This window comes from Pseudorca crassidens, chromosome 7 (genome assembly GCF_039906515.1).
Source record: "Pseudorca crassidens isolate mPseCra1 chromosome 7, mPseCra1.hap1, whole genome shotgun sequence".
Classification (NCBI taxonomy): Eukaryota; Metazoa; Chordata; class Mammalia; order Artiodactyla; family Delphinidae; genus Pseudorca; species Pseudorca crassidens.
This window is the reverse complement of record NC_090302.1, coordinates 71979600-71996349: the sequence shown is the minus strand read 5'-3', so window position 1 is coordinate 71996349 and position 16750 is coordinate 71979600. Positions and strand designations below refer to the sequence as shown.

General features: G+C 45.5%; 1 long non-coding RNA gene across 2 annotated transcripts in view; it reads left to right on the top strand.

The window, feature by feature from the left end:
- Positions 1-1142: 1142 nt before the first annotated feature.
- LOC137227907 (uncharacterized) overlaps positions 1143-16750 on the top strand; it is a 29906-nt gene continuing 14298 nt past the window's right edge. For both annotated transcript variants that reach the window (XR_010945051.1, XR_010945052.1), the window contains exons 1-4: positions 1143-5315; positions 10046-10137; positions 14804-14835; positions 15081-15260. This is a non-coding gene — a long non-coding RNA (uncharacterized lncRNA). The remainder of the gene's footprint in view (positions 5316-10045; positions 10138-14803; positions 14836-15080; positions 15261-16750) is intronic.

The following is a 16750-nucleotide window of genomic DNA, read 5'->3' as shown; positions in this document are numbered from 1 at the left end:
AGGAATAGGGCATGGTGGGCTGGGAGGGGGTTCGAGGCTGGGCAAAGGATAAAACTGGAGATGTAGGTAGGGGCTTGATCTTGAAGGACCTTTGAAGCGACTTTGTTGCAGCGTGAGAAGCCATTGCAGAGAGGGAGATGGAGGATGGAGGAAGACCAGTGAGGGAGGTGGCTGTGTCAGTCGGCGGTGAGACACGAGGCACTGAACTGTGGAGGGCATCCCATAGGCAAGCAGGGCACAGACACCTGAGATGGAGTCTAGTCATGGACTAGATGGAACCAAGTCAGTGATTGGATATAGTGGGGAGGGAAGGAAGCAGCTGAAGACAACTCCTGGGTCTAGCTTACGTGACAGCTGCACGTTGGCATTCCAGAAGAGAGAACAGTGTTGGGGTAAAGCGCTTCTCTCCTGTTTGTGTAACTGCATCATTCCCCTGCCTACCAGGTCAAGGGACGCTTTTTTTTTTTTTTTTTCATCTCACAGCTGTAAATATTTCATGCCAGTGGCCATGTTTCTGTTTTATTTTGGGAATAGCACTTCAACTGGTTTCTCAGTTTAAATGACTCAGGGACTGAAGGGCCATTTTTGTCTTCGGGGGTATGTTTGGTGGCGAAGATGGTAGACAGTTGGGTGTGGGTGAGGACAGGTAGCGCCTGAGGTCTTGCAGCTTAGAAGTAACATCTAGTCATTTGAGGATTACACTGCCAAAGGTGTGTGGGTGTATCTTTGAAGAAACAAAACAAAACAAAAAGCATGACCAGCAATCTGATCTATGCTAGGTGTCTATGAAAATCATTCTTTTATTTATTGCCTTACCTCTTGGAACTGCCTTACTGGCCTCAGAAATGACCCCTTTGTTAAAGTAAACTTCCCCATTGCTCTCAGGGGGTGGTTGGTCAACTTGTCAGTTGATGGGGTTTGAGGGGAGGAGTTTGGGGTCACTGTCCTGTTACACCGATTCATTTAAAAATTGGCCTTTTGAAAAAAAAAAAAAAAATTGACCTTTTGTTTCCTCTCTTCCCCATCCTTGGTGGCAGCCAGTAATCGTGCCTTCCCAGGGCTGAGGAGTGTGCAGAAAGCCCCTGGTTTGTGTGATCCGACAGGATCATTTCTGAACAGAGAGGCTGCACACAGGCCAGGCCCTGCTCTCCCCTTCCTGCTCTGAATGCTGAAACGATCTCAGTGAGAAGATGGATTTATAAGAGGGTTCCTTTCTTATCATAATGGGAGCCTATCCAACTTTTTGATTCTAAAGAGGTTTGCAGTGGTATCTGGGGAATGTTCTTGACGGCACAATTTTCAGTTGTTTGAAGTTTCCATTTTTTAAAAAGCCTACTAAGAGCCAGGCTTCTTATGGCTGTATGTCATTCACTCCTCCTGCGGTGACTCCTGTGAGCTACATTTATTGAACTCTCCCATGCGTCAGGCCTGCGCTAAACACTTCACGTAGGTCGTCGGAATTCACCTTCACAGTAGCTCTGTGAGGTAGGACTGGGATCACCTCCAATCCTCCGACGAGGAGCCTGGAGTGTAGAGAGGTAAAGACACTTTGTTCAGGGTCACTTGGCTCTCAGAGGTCAGCTCAGGAGTCCAACCCAGATACTCTTAACTGCAGAGTTTGCACCCTTAGCCTTGCCGGGTAGATAATACACATGTTATCAGTTCTAAAAAAGATGAACCTGAGACTTAGAAAGGCTTAGAATCCAGAACCCAGGTCTCTCTGACTTTATGTTGTTGTCCCAGGATACCAGTTGTCTCTGCTTATACCCTGTGAACAAAGCAAAGCTTTATATGAACTGTTTTATCACAAACTGGCCCTGAATCCTGGGATCTTCAGAGGGAGCTGATGAAAGTGGTATTGGTTTATGATGTGGTGATGCTTCTGGTCTTACATCTGATTGCACCATTCTTTCTCATCCTTGCTGATAGAAAGGACATAAAGTGAGAATATTCGCATCACAAATTATTAAGTATTAAATCTCAAAGTCAGTTTGGGCCACATTACTGATCGCTGCATATCAAGGGCTGTGTCATTAAGGCCAATATATGGGAAGATTGCTACCTCTTTCTTTGGAGTTTACAACCTTCAGAGAAACACCGGACAGCTATTTATTTTTGTATTTATGCAAATTACATATACATACAGAGTGTTAAAACATAAAAACAACATATGGGTTAAAAGAATTTCTGTAAGTGCTCCAGGCACCTCCAGATACAGAAATAGCATGGCTGCTAATAACATGGGCTCCTCAGCAAACAGAGATCGCAGCCTCAGCCACTCTCACAATCTGTGAGATGAGGGGCTCTTTTAGGGAAGGGTACCGTTCTATATTTACACGCTAGCTTTCCAGCTTCATTCATGCTGACAGATTGCCATTTTTAAAGAAGGTTGATCTGGTGGATGAGGGGAGACACTGGAGGTGACAGAACAGGACAGAGCAAACCTCGCTTGGAGGAACCAGCCTGTCCTTTGGAGGTGGAACTAGCCTAAAACACTGATCTATATCGTAAAGAAAATTTGACACACTTAGCGGAACTAGAGGCTCAAGCTTTCTAATCAGAAATGTTTAGAGGACTGCGTACAACCAGCTCCTAATGAGCCTAATCATCTCTCTTGCTCATCAGGCAGAACAGATTAAAAAAAATTAAAGAAAACCAAAGAGGGAAGATAAGAAGGAAGAATGAACTGAGGGCTATGAGAGTCCATCTGGTGCCAGTGTTGTGGTTTCATACCATATTGGTAACAGCCAGGGTACGCAGGCCTCTCACTGTTGTGGCCTCTCCCGTTGTGGAGCACAGGCTCCAGACGTGCAGGTCCAGCGGCCATGGCTCACGGGCCCAGCCGCTCTGCGGCATGTGGGATCCTCCCGGACCGGGGTACGAACCCGTGTCCTCTGCATCGGCAGGCGGACTCTCAACCACTGCACCACCAGGGAAGCCCGAGAGACTATTCTTAATTTCTTGTCATAGATGAGGAAACTGAGGTTTTAGGGTTTAAGGGATTTGCCCAGGATCATGCAGCTAGGAAGTGGTACTTAGAATCTGTATACAGCTCTTTATGACACAAGGAGAAGCGAGTTCTTTTCCTACCGTAAGTGGAAAGCTTTCCTGAGAGGCCACAGCACTGCCAAATGGCCTTTGCAGTCTCTGGGTACATCTTGCATTGATACTTGGCAGAAACCGTGGAAACCAAAGGTGAGCAGTGTGGCCAGAGCCCGGCTGGGGACTCTAGTTCTCCCTCCTTGTGGGCTGCTGGGCAAGAAGGACACACATCAGGCTTCATTTGTTCTTTGCACCACAATGCAGCCCCAGTGCCTATAGTGCAGAAGGCAGTTAATTTTCCCAATATTCTCTAATTTTTGGCATGGACTGAATGCAGCCAGAGAGACTAAGCCAGGATTGTATCAAGGACTTCTGCCTGTGTCTGTGCGGAGGGATGTGCAGTTGCCATAGCAGCAATCAATCTGCTAAATAACTGGTAGCATAAACTGATTCAAAGGCAAAAAGACTGATTTGGGTCAGGGAATCACACTCTATAAAAAACAGCGTCTCTGTGACTTCTGAGGGTATTTTCGCCTTTATGGTTGGCCCTGGAAATGCACACTGAGTGAATGCTCAGAGGCAGCAGGGGTGTGTGTGCCTCAAGAGATGAGCACTGTGCTGCTTCTGGGTAGTTAGAATAGGGAATTCCGTGGAACGTGCTGTAAAATTGCTCTTCTGCTGCATAGCAATTCCCAGAGGCTTAGGACCAGTAACTAGCAAAAAGATCATGGTATCCAGTTACTGAGTTCTCCCCATGTCCTGGGATGCTTCTCAGTGCGTTTCAGGCATTTGGTCAACAATCTTGCAAAGTGGGCTTTATCACCACCCATCCACACTTGTGGACACCGTTGTTAATATGCCCAGACTTGGGGAACCAACCAGGGGCGGTGGATTCAGGATTCAATCTGAGATGTGCTTGATGCAGCTGCTAGGCCCTCTCCACCCTGCCACACAGCTTCTCTTCCTTGGACTTTTCTCAAAAGGAAAGGACATTTCTTCTTGGCCACTCACATAGCAAGATTGCAGTGTTCTGATTATGCTTTGTATATTGTGAAATGTTTGTTAATTATTTTTTTTCTTTTTTTTTGGTGATACGTGGGCCTCTCACCGCTGTGGCCTCTTCTGTTGCGGAGCACAGGCTCCGGACGCGCAGGCTCAGTGGCCATGGCTCACGGGCCCAGCCGCCCCACGGCATGTGGGATCTTCCCGGACCGGGGCACGAACCCGTGTCCCCTGCATCGGCAGGCGGACTCTCAACCACTGTGCCACCAGGGAAGCCCTACTAATTATTTTTAATCCCACATGAAAACTAAGTCTTAGGGCAAGAGGACTTGGTATTCCCAGAGCTAACGCTGCCCAGTTTGGGTGATTCAGGTTGTCATACTGAAGGGAAAAAAAGAGGCTATTTTTTCTTTTACTCTGGTTTTTAGAACAGTACCAGGTATCCTCCTATCTCCATTTTGGTGTAGCCTAGCTCCTGGGTAAACCTGGGCTAGGAGAAAGCATTTCTGAACCATAGTAAGAGGTGGCATGTTATAAAGCAGAAAGCAGTGGCTTGATGTCTGTGTTGAGTTACGGGCTCTTCCACTTTCTAGCTGTGTGATCTTGGGCATTGTACTTCTATTCTTTCAGCCTAGTCTCCACTCTGTAAAAAGGGGATGATAGTGATGGTGATACCACCTAACTCTCAGTTTCCTAGAAATCTCTTTGGAGTGAGACAGAGGTAAAAATTGCCACACAACCTTTAGGAGTAAAGATGCCTGCGGATTCCTTTGCATCAAGGAGTCTATTCCCTCATCCATGAATCCCAATTTTTAATTTTTGTTCTTTTGCTTAGTGGCTCTGAATTCAATGTTTGTAGCATGAATAAAGTCTAGGAAAGCACTTCAGAGAGTGCCTGTCACATGGTTATGGTTTAATAAATATTAGTTTCTTATTTAAACAAAGCTTAAAAATTATTCGATCATCCTTCACCTTTAGATCTAGTTTGTAGGTGCTAGTTAGACTTGATACTCCAGAGGAATTTGAGCCCTGGGAGCCCAGAGGAAGGAGATTAAGCCTTGCCTTTGTGTTTTCTGTTCCCTGTTTCTGACTCCGTGACTGAAAGTCCAGAGGTGAGCCGAGCACTGTGAACTGAATTCCCGTCTGGAAGTCTCACCTTTCCAGGGTCCGCTGCCACAGAGCTGGCTCAGGAAACTCTGGAAATGAACTTTATGCGGTGTGCAATTTGACTCTGCCGTGCCAGCTGGAATACACCTTTAGGAGCTGAGTAGGTGAGTTCATTTGGGGGATCCTACTGTTTTTCAGCCTCTCAGCTGAACAATCATTTCTGGTAAAAATATAGTCTTTGAGCCAGCTCTTTTCACATGGACTGTCAGTGGTTTATAAACATCATACAGGCAGGGCTGGGCTGCATTTTGAGCTTGTGACCTGGAGGTGAAAGTTCTGCCCATTCCTTCTAATCATTCTTCTTCATGAGGTGGTAGTTTTGCACTGACTTACAGCCCCTCTGGTTTTCTGTGCAGGGCCCTACTGCAATTTGTGGCTTCAGAATAAGTGCTCAGTGTTTTTCCTGTGTGTGGACATTGATTTGTTTTTTTTTTTAAAACCTGGAATACAAATGAAACCTGTGCCCGCTATCTGAATATCTCTAATTAGAAGACTTGCACAGATCTACCAATTGACTTTCATAGATTGAACCCAAGTCTGCCACTGCGTTGGAGGGGAAATGAGATTTCCTTGCCTCCCAAGTTATCTTCAGCATTTTGTCTGAATGCAGACACATTTCCCAAATTCAAGATACAACGGTAGGTAGGGAAGAGTTGCTGAGAGCCCAGGGGCAGGATGCAATCATCACACAGGTAAATTATCTGTGCTGTGAGAAAATGGAGCAGTAAATGAACCGTGAGTCTCCTGCACTGGGAGGTCATGTATGTTCCGGTGCCACACCAACCTGCTTCTCTGATTATGGTTAGAATCGAGGCTGCCATTCATGCCTTCCCTTTTTTTTTTTTTTTTTGTTCCTTTTCTCTTTATATTCTACTGAGCTTTGTTTTACTTCAGCTTCTCTGTATTCTACCAATTAAGCCCCAAATTGGCAGCTAAGACAAAATACAAATGAAAGGAAGGGGGCGGTGAGAAAATGGACAAAGGCAAATGAGAATAAAGATGAAAATTACTCCTATCTTCCCACGCCGTTCCCCTCCTGGTGGCTGCGTTGAGCAAAGGAGAGACTGAGTGTCGCATGGCAAGGAACCAGTAACTTACCAGGGTTGAACCCCTGGGCCTTCTTGACTAAAACTGTGCGGGGGGCAACGTCCATTGTTTGAGCACGTTTTCTCCCCATCTCCCCTTCGCTGCTCCAGAGCACACCTGGACTCCCCCACGTGTAACAGTATTGAGCAACATTGATCAAGGCTTACTGTATCCCAGCTTAAGAAGCACGTTTCCTAGGGAGACCAGGTTTCAGACTTCACTTGAAAGGATGATTATGGATTTTGGAGGCAGATAAAAGGGGAAGGGCAGGCCTTAAGACGGGAGATTATGCATAAAGGCGTACGGCTGGAGGTTGTTCCGGATACCCGTGTGAGGCAGGATGGTTCTAACAGAGGATAGATGGCGGGCGGTTGAAGCTGAAGTTAGGGAGGTAGGCAGGAATGATGCCATGGAGAGTGAGGTGCCAATATTAGGGGTCTGGGACTTTATTCTGTAGACACTGATACATGAAGGACATTATCAGTGTCTAGTGAAACCATTTAGGACATCTGTAGCTCATCCACTCATGGCCTATAAAATCATAGTCTACTCAGGAGGACCCTGTTTCCTTTCTCCCCCTGGTGGGTATCACTTAAGGTTGGTCCACTGCTGTAAAAACACACCAAAGCTCAGTCACTTCGTGCATTTGCTCCCTCACATTTAGTCTAACGTGGGTCAGAGCAGATGTGTGTGCAGGGTTGGGATGACTGTGCTCATCGCAGTGATTCCTGGTCCCAGACTCCTGTAGGAATGCCATTCACATTGATTATTGGCCAGAACCCAGTTTCAGTTCTGCACTTGATCAGTTGCAGGGCGGGGGCTGGGAATGGGAGGAGGGAAGGTGGTGCCAGGAAAAAAGGAAGTGAGGTTTGGTGAACACCTAGCTACAGTGTACATGCATATGTCTATAGTTAACAAAGACTTTCACTTTTTAAGGGGGTCATCACCCAACCACAAGTTGGGTTTTCTGGTTTGGGGACATCCCATTGTCACAACTCTTTATTCCTTTATGAAATTCAACTAATTCAGTTTGGATATATCGTCTGGCTTATTCACCTAGATTTTCTATTTCGGCTCCTTATAAAGAATTTGTTTTTTCATCTTTGTCCCTTCCCTACTTGGTAAAGCTCTTACAGAGTAAAAGTGTTTCTACCTTCTACTTTCACTCTATTGTAGAAGTTATGATTGTGAAGCAACCTTCAAATTGCAAATGCGAGATTGAATAGTCTATCGAAATAGTTTTCTCTATTAATTTAGTGGAATCTTAAATAGAAGGTAAATCAGAAGCCTGTGAAAGGCTGAAAAACAGGAAGACAGTGTGTTCAGATCACATTTATAATAGAAGAAACTGCAAAAATTATTTCAGTTTGATTGTATTTATCTTTAAAAACATGTGACTTTATTGGGCCTTTTATCCTAATCTGCATGTGTAACATTTGCTGTTTTCACCCTGTGCCCAACAAACTGATCAGTCTGTCAAGTAAGTCATAGATTTCGTTTTGTTCTGTCACCTCCACACGTTTATTTAATTCTATGCAATCAGGAATGTGTTATGGAGAACATAATTAGCACTGCCAATGGACCAGCAGTGAGAGTGGTGCATCTCTTTGGGGGGGGGGGAGATGCTGCTGGGTGAGGAAATAGATTTTAATTTCAAATTACACAGGGACAGTTGTAAACCCAAAGGTTAGGAGTTGTTAAAATACAAAATATATTTGATAATATCATTTGACAGTAGGGTTTTCTGGTTTCTCTTTTTATCCCTTCCATCCTCCTTCTCCCCTCTTCCCTGGCAGCCCATCAGTTTGGGAGAGTCACAGTGAGAGATGAGGCACTAGGCAGCCCCTTTGCCACAGGATAACTTTCCCTAAAGAAAAGCAGGTTGTTAACTCCTGTTCATCCTTCAGGTCTCAACTCAAGTGACACTGCCTCAGGGAAGGCTTCCCTGACCAGTGAGGCTGGGTGTGGAGCTCCTGCAGCCCACTTTCTAAGCATCCGTGTTCCCCATCCAATACGGAACATGCTTCATTGTCTCATAGCAGTCTCATTTTTTTTTTGATATTTTTAAAATTAATTTTTATTGGAGTATAGTTGATTTACAATGTTGTATTAGTTTCTGCTGTACAGCAAAGTGAATCAGTTATACCTATACATATATCCACTCTTTTTTAGATTCTGTCCTCATATAGGTCATTACAGAGTATTGAGTAGAGTTCCCTGTGCTATGAAGAAGGTTCTTTTTTTAAAATTTCCATTGGAGTATAGTTGATTAACAATGTTGTGTTAGTTTCAAGTGTACAGCAGAGTAATTCAGTTATACATATACATGTATCTATTCATTTTCAAATTCTTTTCCCATTTAGGTTATTACAGGACATTGAACAGAGTTCCTTACTGTATAGCACAGGGAACTCTGCTCATAGTACTCTTAAAGTTGTCTTCCCGCGAATGATCCATTGTCATCCTTGTACCTAGCACAGTTCTTGGCACATGGTTGACACTCAACATAGGTTTGAATGAATGAGTGAATGAATGAATGAATGTGTAGTGTAAACAGGAGAGACTTTACAAACAGGCACACCTGGGGTTCTCCTGTGACTCTGCTGGTTCTTAGCTTCAGGTTGGTGGGTAATTTATTTAATCTTTACATGACCCAGTCACCAGAGCTGCAAAATAAAGATGGTAGGTCCTAATTGCATGGTGGTTGTGAGGATTAAGTGAGACAATGGACATGCAGCCCCTGTGAGCATTTCTATCACAGGCATGCAAATTAAGTATCAGTTCTGTAGTCTGTGGAGGGTTTGGAGCAGGAAAGTGACAGCATGAAAGTGGTGCTTTTTGAAAGATGGATCTGGTGGCCTGGTGCAGAAGACCCAAGCGGGGGGGTGAAGAAACTGCTGCAGTGTTCTTAGTGTGAGGAGAGGAGGCCTGAACTTGTTTATAGTTACAGTCTGAGATGCCATCTCTGGGTGGGGCAGGTCACTTTGTTGAGCTATTTAAGTGGCACATGAACGTGACAGCCACTCAGTGAGCCACCTTACTGAGCTGTTGGCCATTTTGCCAACAGGTGCTGGCTTGAGTTAGTCAGGCTCATAACCAAATGGGGAACACGGATTCATTTAGACCCTCTTAAAAAAATGAGTTTATTTTAAGGATATCCTGCAAATGAAACAGGAAGACTGTGAGAATCCAAGACAGTTACTCTTTCCCTCTGGACTCTCCCCACTTCACTGTCACGGTGGGCTGGCTTCACTCTGTATATTTACTCTTTTATTTCTTGCTGATGACTTTCCAAACTCCTCTCGTCCAAATCCCACAGGGTAGCTGTTTGTCTTAGTTATCATTACCCTGTTTAGAGTGTGTTTTGTGCTAGACCAGCTCATGGGTCTTCAGCCTGGCTGGGAGTGAACATCCTTTGGGCTTTTTATTCTCCTTTACAAAGAAAGCCACTGGGATAAACTAGAAAGGGACATTGGGGATGGAAGATAGCATGACCGCCATGCTTAGGACAGAGCAGTTGAGAGGGCATCACAATGTCCCTAGTGTTACTGGAAAAACTGGTCCTATCTGTTGGCATAAACATAGGCCTGCTGTGATGGCAGGGGCCCAGCGACATAAGCAAGAAAAGGAATGTGGCTTCAGGAACGTCTCACAGAAAAGGTAAACAGGAGATCATCAGACAGAGTATCCTGTGAAAAATGCATTTAGTACTTCAAGAAATAATTATTGGTGACTTCTTTGTGCCAAGCACTGTGCTAGGTACTGAAGACACGGTGGTGGACAAGACAGAGCACCTGCTCGCGTGAAGCTTACATCCTAGTGCTGGAAGGCAATGAAAAGGTAAGGAAATAAATACGTGATATAATATCAGGTAGAGATAAGGCTAGGAAGACAAATATGGTAGCATAAGAGATCACTGGATAAGGCTGATCCCCAATCCCATTTACTCTTCCACATGGACCCAAAGATAGACTGTATTTCCCCAATTTCCTTGCAGTTCAGCTGTGACCATTTGACTGAATTCTGGCTGTTGAAATGTGGGAAGAAGTGATGTGTGCCACTTCCGGCCCTGACCCATAAAAGCTTCCTACTTGCAGACCTCTGGGCTCTTTTCCATTTTGGCTGGCTTGGATGGAGACAACTCCCAGGACAACCTTGGGCATCCTTTGTTAAAAATAGTGGAACCACAGGATGGGATCACTGCATGGAGGAAAGCTGCCCTACTAGGCATGCCTGAATTTTATAGTTACGTGGGTGAGAAATAAACTTTAATTTTGTTAAACCTGTGGTTCTCAGAGTAGGGTGCTTTGACCAATAGCATCAGCATCACTTGGGACCATGATATAAATGCAAATCCTTGGGCTCTGCCCTAAACATACTGAATCAGAAACTTGGAGGGGTGGGCCCTGCTGTCTGGGTTTTAACAAGCCCTCCAGATGATTCTGATACATACAGTTTAGGACTGTTCTAAACCCTGGAGGTTCTGGGTTTTATCTGTTACATCAGTTGGTATTATTTTTAACTAATACAGAGAGTAATTTGAGTGGTGGGGGTAGGTTTAGCAATTTGAAATGGAGTCGTCATGGAAAGCAATTGCAATGAACTTGAGGGAACAAGTCTGGTGTATTTGCATAAAAAAGGAGATCAGTATGGTCAGAATAGAATGATTATGGGGAAAGGGCTGGAGGAAAATAAGATCAGAGTGGAAAGCTGAGGCCTGATTGCATAGGGTCCAAGAGGCCAGGGGTGGGGCTTTAGATCTCTTTTAAGTGCAGTGTGATTTATTTATTAAACAAACTTTTTGTGAGTGATTTTTTTTTTTATTGTGGTAAAGTATACATAACATAAACTTACCATTTCAGCCATTCTTTTTTTTTTTGGCGGTACACGGGCCTCTCACTGTTGTGGCCTCTCCCTTTGTGGAGCACAGGCTCCGGACGCGCAGGCTCAGCGGCCATGGCTCACGGGCCTAGCCGCTCCGCGGCATGTGGGATCTTCCCGGACCGGGGCACAAACCCGTGTCCCCTGCATCAGCAGGCGGACTCTCAACCACTGCGCCACCAGGGAAGCCCTCAGCCATTCTTAAATGTACAATTTCATGACATGAAGTACAATCATGATGTTGTGCAACCATCACCACTGTGCATTTCCAGAACTTTTTTGTCATCCCAAATAGAAATTCTGTATTCATTAAACAGTAACTCCCCATTCCCCTCTTCTTCCCAGCCCCTGGTAACCTCTATTATACTTCCTCTCTGAGTTTGCCTATTCTAGGTACTTCATATAAGTAGAATCATATAATATTTGCTCTTTTGTGTCTGGCTTATTTCACTTAGCATTAATGTTTTTAAGGTTCATCCATGTTAGAGCATATGTCAGAATTTTCTCCCTCTTTAAGGCTGAATAATGTTCCATGACATGTTCTGTTTATTCACTCATCTGTTGATGGAAATTGGGTCATTTCCCCCTTTTGGCTATTGTGAATAATGCTGTTATGAACATAGGTGCACAAGTAGGTCTGTGAGTCTGTGCTTTTAATTCTTCTAGGCCAGCAGACTTTGTAAGTGCTCTGGTGCTGTGTCCTGAGGCTGAGAAGGTGTGTAGGATGTGACCTGGTCGAGGCACTCACTACAGTGAGGGAGGAGACAAGCAAAGATCAATGGTGATCTCTTCGAGTGATAGGGTTTGCTCACGTAAAGTGCCTGGGAGGATCACCAGGTGGTGTCAGGGAAAGCTTCCTTCTTGGAGGAGGCTGTGCTGAGCTCAATCTCAAAGAAAAAATAGAAATTAGTCAGGTGAAGAAGAGAGGGAGGGGCATTCTAGGGAAATGGTGGGGCACTGAAGCAAAGAGGTGTGCATGTGTAATCCTCTGCAGAAGCCCACGCTGGCCTCACATGGATGAAGCACTGAGGGTGAGATGGGAGAGAGAGGGGTAAGAGATGAGGCTAAAGAGATAAGTGAGGGCCTGGCTGCACAGACCTGGCAAGGGAAGTCAGGGAGCTTGACACGATTCCCTTAGGGCAGCAGTGCTTCATCTTGACTGCATTTGAGAATCCCTCAACAGCTTTAAATAAAAGAAAACCCTCCAATGCGGAGCCTGAATTCCACCCTCATCGATTCTGGCTTACTTGGTCTGGGTTGGGGCCAGGACATAGGCATTTCTGCAACTTCCTGGTATTGCCAACGTGTAGCCAGGGTTGAGAAGTACTGCCTCAGGCCATGGGAAAGCTTTTAGAAGGTTTTAAGCAAGAGAGTAACAAGATGAGATTCTTTCTTCACCCCTTGTACATATTTCAATGTAAAGTGAAGTTTATGGCTGATGAAGCCTTTGGGGAAAGAGGCCCTTTCCTGTTCTCTGAGCCTCAGTTTGTTCCACTATAAAATGAAGATGCTACTTCCATCCCTCAAGGGCTGTCTTAAGGAGCAGATGGAGAGTAGAAGATGACAGTGAGGAGCCCCAGGCAGGAGCCTTTTTATACAGACACAGCTTTCCATTTGTGTGGCAGGATCAGTGACCGGGGGCCGAATCCCCCGGGCCCAGCGCTGTCTGGGGGTCCAGAGCTTCTCTGGACTTGGCGCTCTGCAGGCATCAGTCAGACTTTCCTTAGCGGAAGACTTCCTGATGAGCAGGATGCAGTTATAGTTGGTTTGACCGGAATGAGAAGTACAAGCCGATGCAGCTGTGCGTGATGGCGACGCAGGAGAGCAAGGCGGCACCTGCCTGCTGACTTGATCGCAGGCTCCATGCTGTGGTACCAGTTGTGTGGTGTTTGCTTGTTTCCATCTCGATCTGGAGGAAAAATCCTAGCGCAGAGCCCTTCAGCTGCTCCCTTCCCACCCCATCCCAGCAGGAAGACGGGTGACTGGGTTCAAGCAGCAGAGTGAGAAGCCAGATTCTGGTTTGCATCTTAGGGCATGGCACGGCAGCCCTTAATTTTCTGGGAGGGGAGTGATCTTTTTTTCTTTATCTTTACCACTCCTGGAGGGCGTGAGCCATGCCTTTGGTCATTTTGTGCTTCGAGCACCTTAGGTGGACAGGAAAATGTGTGTTCAATTGACCAGGGATCGGTTAGGATTGATTGTGCTGGAAAGAGGAAGAGGGGGGATGAAGATGACTTGAGTGACCTTGAGACCTACAGAGAAATTGGCTAGGGTGGGGTCTCTGTGTCTCTCTCTCCTGCTCATGCAAGTTAGCAATATAACAACCCAGCCCTGTCCTATGTTTGTGATCGTTGTGTGTTAAAGTTGCCTTCAGAGTAGTGAAATTCCAAGCCTCCCCTACCCACTGACAGTAGAGCAAGCGTGATGTGAGAGTATCTGGGGTGGGGCACCCAGAAACACCAGCCAGGTCGGATGTATACAGCTAAATCTTGCATACCCTCGAGGCTCTTTGCATTCTATGTAAAATCTAAATCGTCGCATACCTCTGCTGTCTTCCATTCATCTAGATAATTGAGTAGTTGAGAGTAATTTGCGGGGGCATTCTAGATCCAATGGCCTAAATGTTAAAGAGGGCAGCGTTTCTGTTCTCTCCAGATCAGAAACTTCATCTTGTTAGCTGGATTTATTTTGAGGTTTTGTACTGTCCTTTCCCAATAAACTGGTTCTCCATTATTTTAAAATAACATCATGGGATTAATAGTGCATTCAGGGCAAGCATTGCAGCCTGTGGCTGTCTGTGGGACTGTCCTGGAGCCTTGACCCGGCAGGGGGCCCTGTAATTCCTAACCTCAGTAACAGGGCCTGGCCATGCATGCACGCTCAGATGACGGGCCATCTGTGCCCTGCCTGGAGGCAACTCACAAAGCACCTCACTTGACAAATTAAAGGTGAGGAAGCCTCAGGCTTCCTTGCTTCTTATGAATGTGGGAATCAGTCCCTTTTAAGTCAGGCCAGCATGAGGAAATAGGAGAAAGGACGCTACTGCAAATATACCAGATATGTTTTGTATGTTACTTCATGGCATCCTCACTGACCTTGTGAGGCAGGTATTTTTATCCTTATTTTACAGATGGAGAAATCAAAATTCCAAATAACTGAGCAACCTACCCCATCTTGCACAGCTGGACTGGTGGCACACCGGATTCGAAGCCAGGCATGATGTGCTGGGCTCCATGCCTGGGCTTTTCAAAATGTCAACCATTGACATCTGGGGATGATAATTCTTTATCGTTGGGGGCTGCCCTGTGCTTGTTGGATGTCTAGTAGTGTCCCTGTTTGTTATTCTAGATGATAATAGTACCCCACCCCAAAACCCCACATGAGACAACCAAAAATGTTCCCCTGGTGGACGAAATCACTCCAATCCCAGCTGAGAACCACTGTCGTAGAATAATACATATGTTTTCTCAATTCTCACAACAGCCCCATATACTAGGTACCATTATCATTCCCCTTTTGCAGATAAATATACAGAACCTAGAGAAACTGTGAGTTGACCCAGGTCAACTGGGTCCGCTTTGGGAATAAATAGCATCTCTGAGTGTCTTGTTTTCTTTTTCCCCAGGTTTAAAGTGGCGGATCCTGTCTTAAGACTAGGTAAGGGCAACACTAAAGTCCTTTTTCTTTGCCACTTTACCAGGAATTTGAAAAGCGTAGTGTTTGTGAGAATAACCCGGCGGCGGGGGGAGCTTGTTAGAATTCATATTCCTGACAGATTCAAATCCAGTAGACCTGTGTGGGTGCGGGAATGGGTATGATAAAGCACACCCCCAGTGACTGGGGGTGCCGTGGTTCAGGGAACCTTCTTTGAGAAACACTCAAGTACTTTGCTGTGTTTCAAGTGACCCCAAGATAAAAATTCAGGAGAAAGAATGGAGATGACAAGTGGAAATGGAAGCGGTGTGGGATGAGACCTGACATGCCACTACTTGGAGAGTTCTGTTTAATAACCAAAGAGGGCGCCAAACGTGTATTGCACCGAGTGACCTGCAGTGCCAGGATCTCCTGTAGACCTTGGGATGGTAAGTCCGATGCATTTGCATCACTCTCCATCCCCAGCTAAGGTTGACTGGGCTGCCTAGTTTGGAAGCTTAGTGCATCCTGAAATTCTAAAAATGGTTACATTTAAACAAAAACAGCTGTGTCATTTCCCAATTTCCGCTCTATTCAGATTCACACTCTGCCTTCTCGCTTCTCTTAGAGGCGCTGGGAGGGACACAAGGGTACACACACACACACACACACACACACACACACACAGCCGCCTCTCTTTCACTCTCACTCACTTGAGTTCATTTCTCCGTGGAGAGGGAGTGTTTCTAGTTTTCCAAAAAGGAATCACAAACAGGAGAAGCCACACGAGCCCAGACTACAATAAAATGCTACAATATGCTTTCAAGCTGGAGCGACTCAAAAGCGGGGAAGAGAAAGTGGCAGTATAATGCCTATTTTTATCTTCAACTATAATCTATCCACTTGTAGTTTCATAGCTGTCAGGAGGGAGAAAAGGACACGTAATCAGCCCACCGCTCTCTGCTCTCATCCTCCACCCGTGTGACACAGATGTTGCGGGGTGTGCACACACACGTACTTTTAAAACACTTGTCAGAGGGTTCAATTGAACTCACACCTGAAGCCAGGTTCCTCTTCCTTTTAGAACCCATCCTTTTGTCTGTTATTTCTTGACAACCAGACAGAAGGTGAAATGTAGGGGATGAAAACCCATATTCTGGATGCCTAGGAATAATGGTTACCATTGAATGATTGGAAGCAACCGCTGTGTACCTATTAGTCTTTTCTAGCCTTGGCCAGACTGTGCTACGGGTGTGTCCTAACCTCCTGGACACTGTTCACTCATCTGGTGACTGCCTATCCTTTAGAGAAGGCAGACATGGGCGAGTGGAGATAGCACAGCCTTGGGGTCAAGCGGCCTGAGCATCTAGCCTCATTTTGCTGTGCATAAGCTCTGTGACCTCTCTAGACCTCAGAATCCTCATCTGTAGAAAGAGGATAGAAATACCTCCATGATGGATTATTGAGAGAATTCAGCAATGAATGTAAACCCTAAGCTTTATCACATGGCAGAGGCTAAGGACATGCTACCTGTTAGTAGGAGTGTTTCTGTCATTGCTGTTTTATTTGCATTAGTACTTTAGTGATGGTAGCAGCAGCAGCAGTAGTAGTGGTAGAAGAAGTCATTTGGGGTTTGATTTCTACAACTGTTGTATACTTTGTTTTCAGTGGTTACTCGCCCGTGCTGGTAGCGTAGGGTATTACGTGAGTCTTCCTCACGCATTGTTCCTACAGCATCCCTACAGGCAAGTCAGAGGAGTGACTTCCTTTAGGTGTGATGGTAAGAATTTGAAAAAGTCTGTGATGCCCTAGCGTTTTCCCTTAACTAGCTGGCAGATAAGGGACTTAAAATCTTAACAGAAAAGCTGGCTCCCTTGAAAGCTCCTGCCCCCAGAGGCTTCCTTTTAGCTGTTGCAGTGACATCTCAATGAATGGAAGG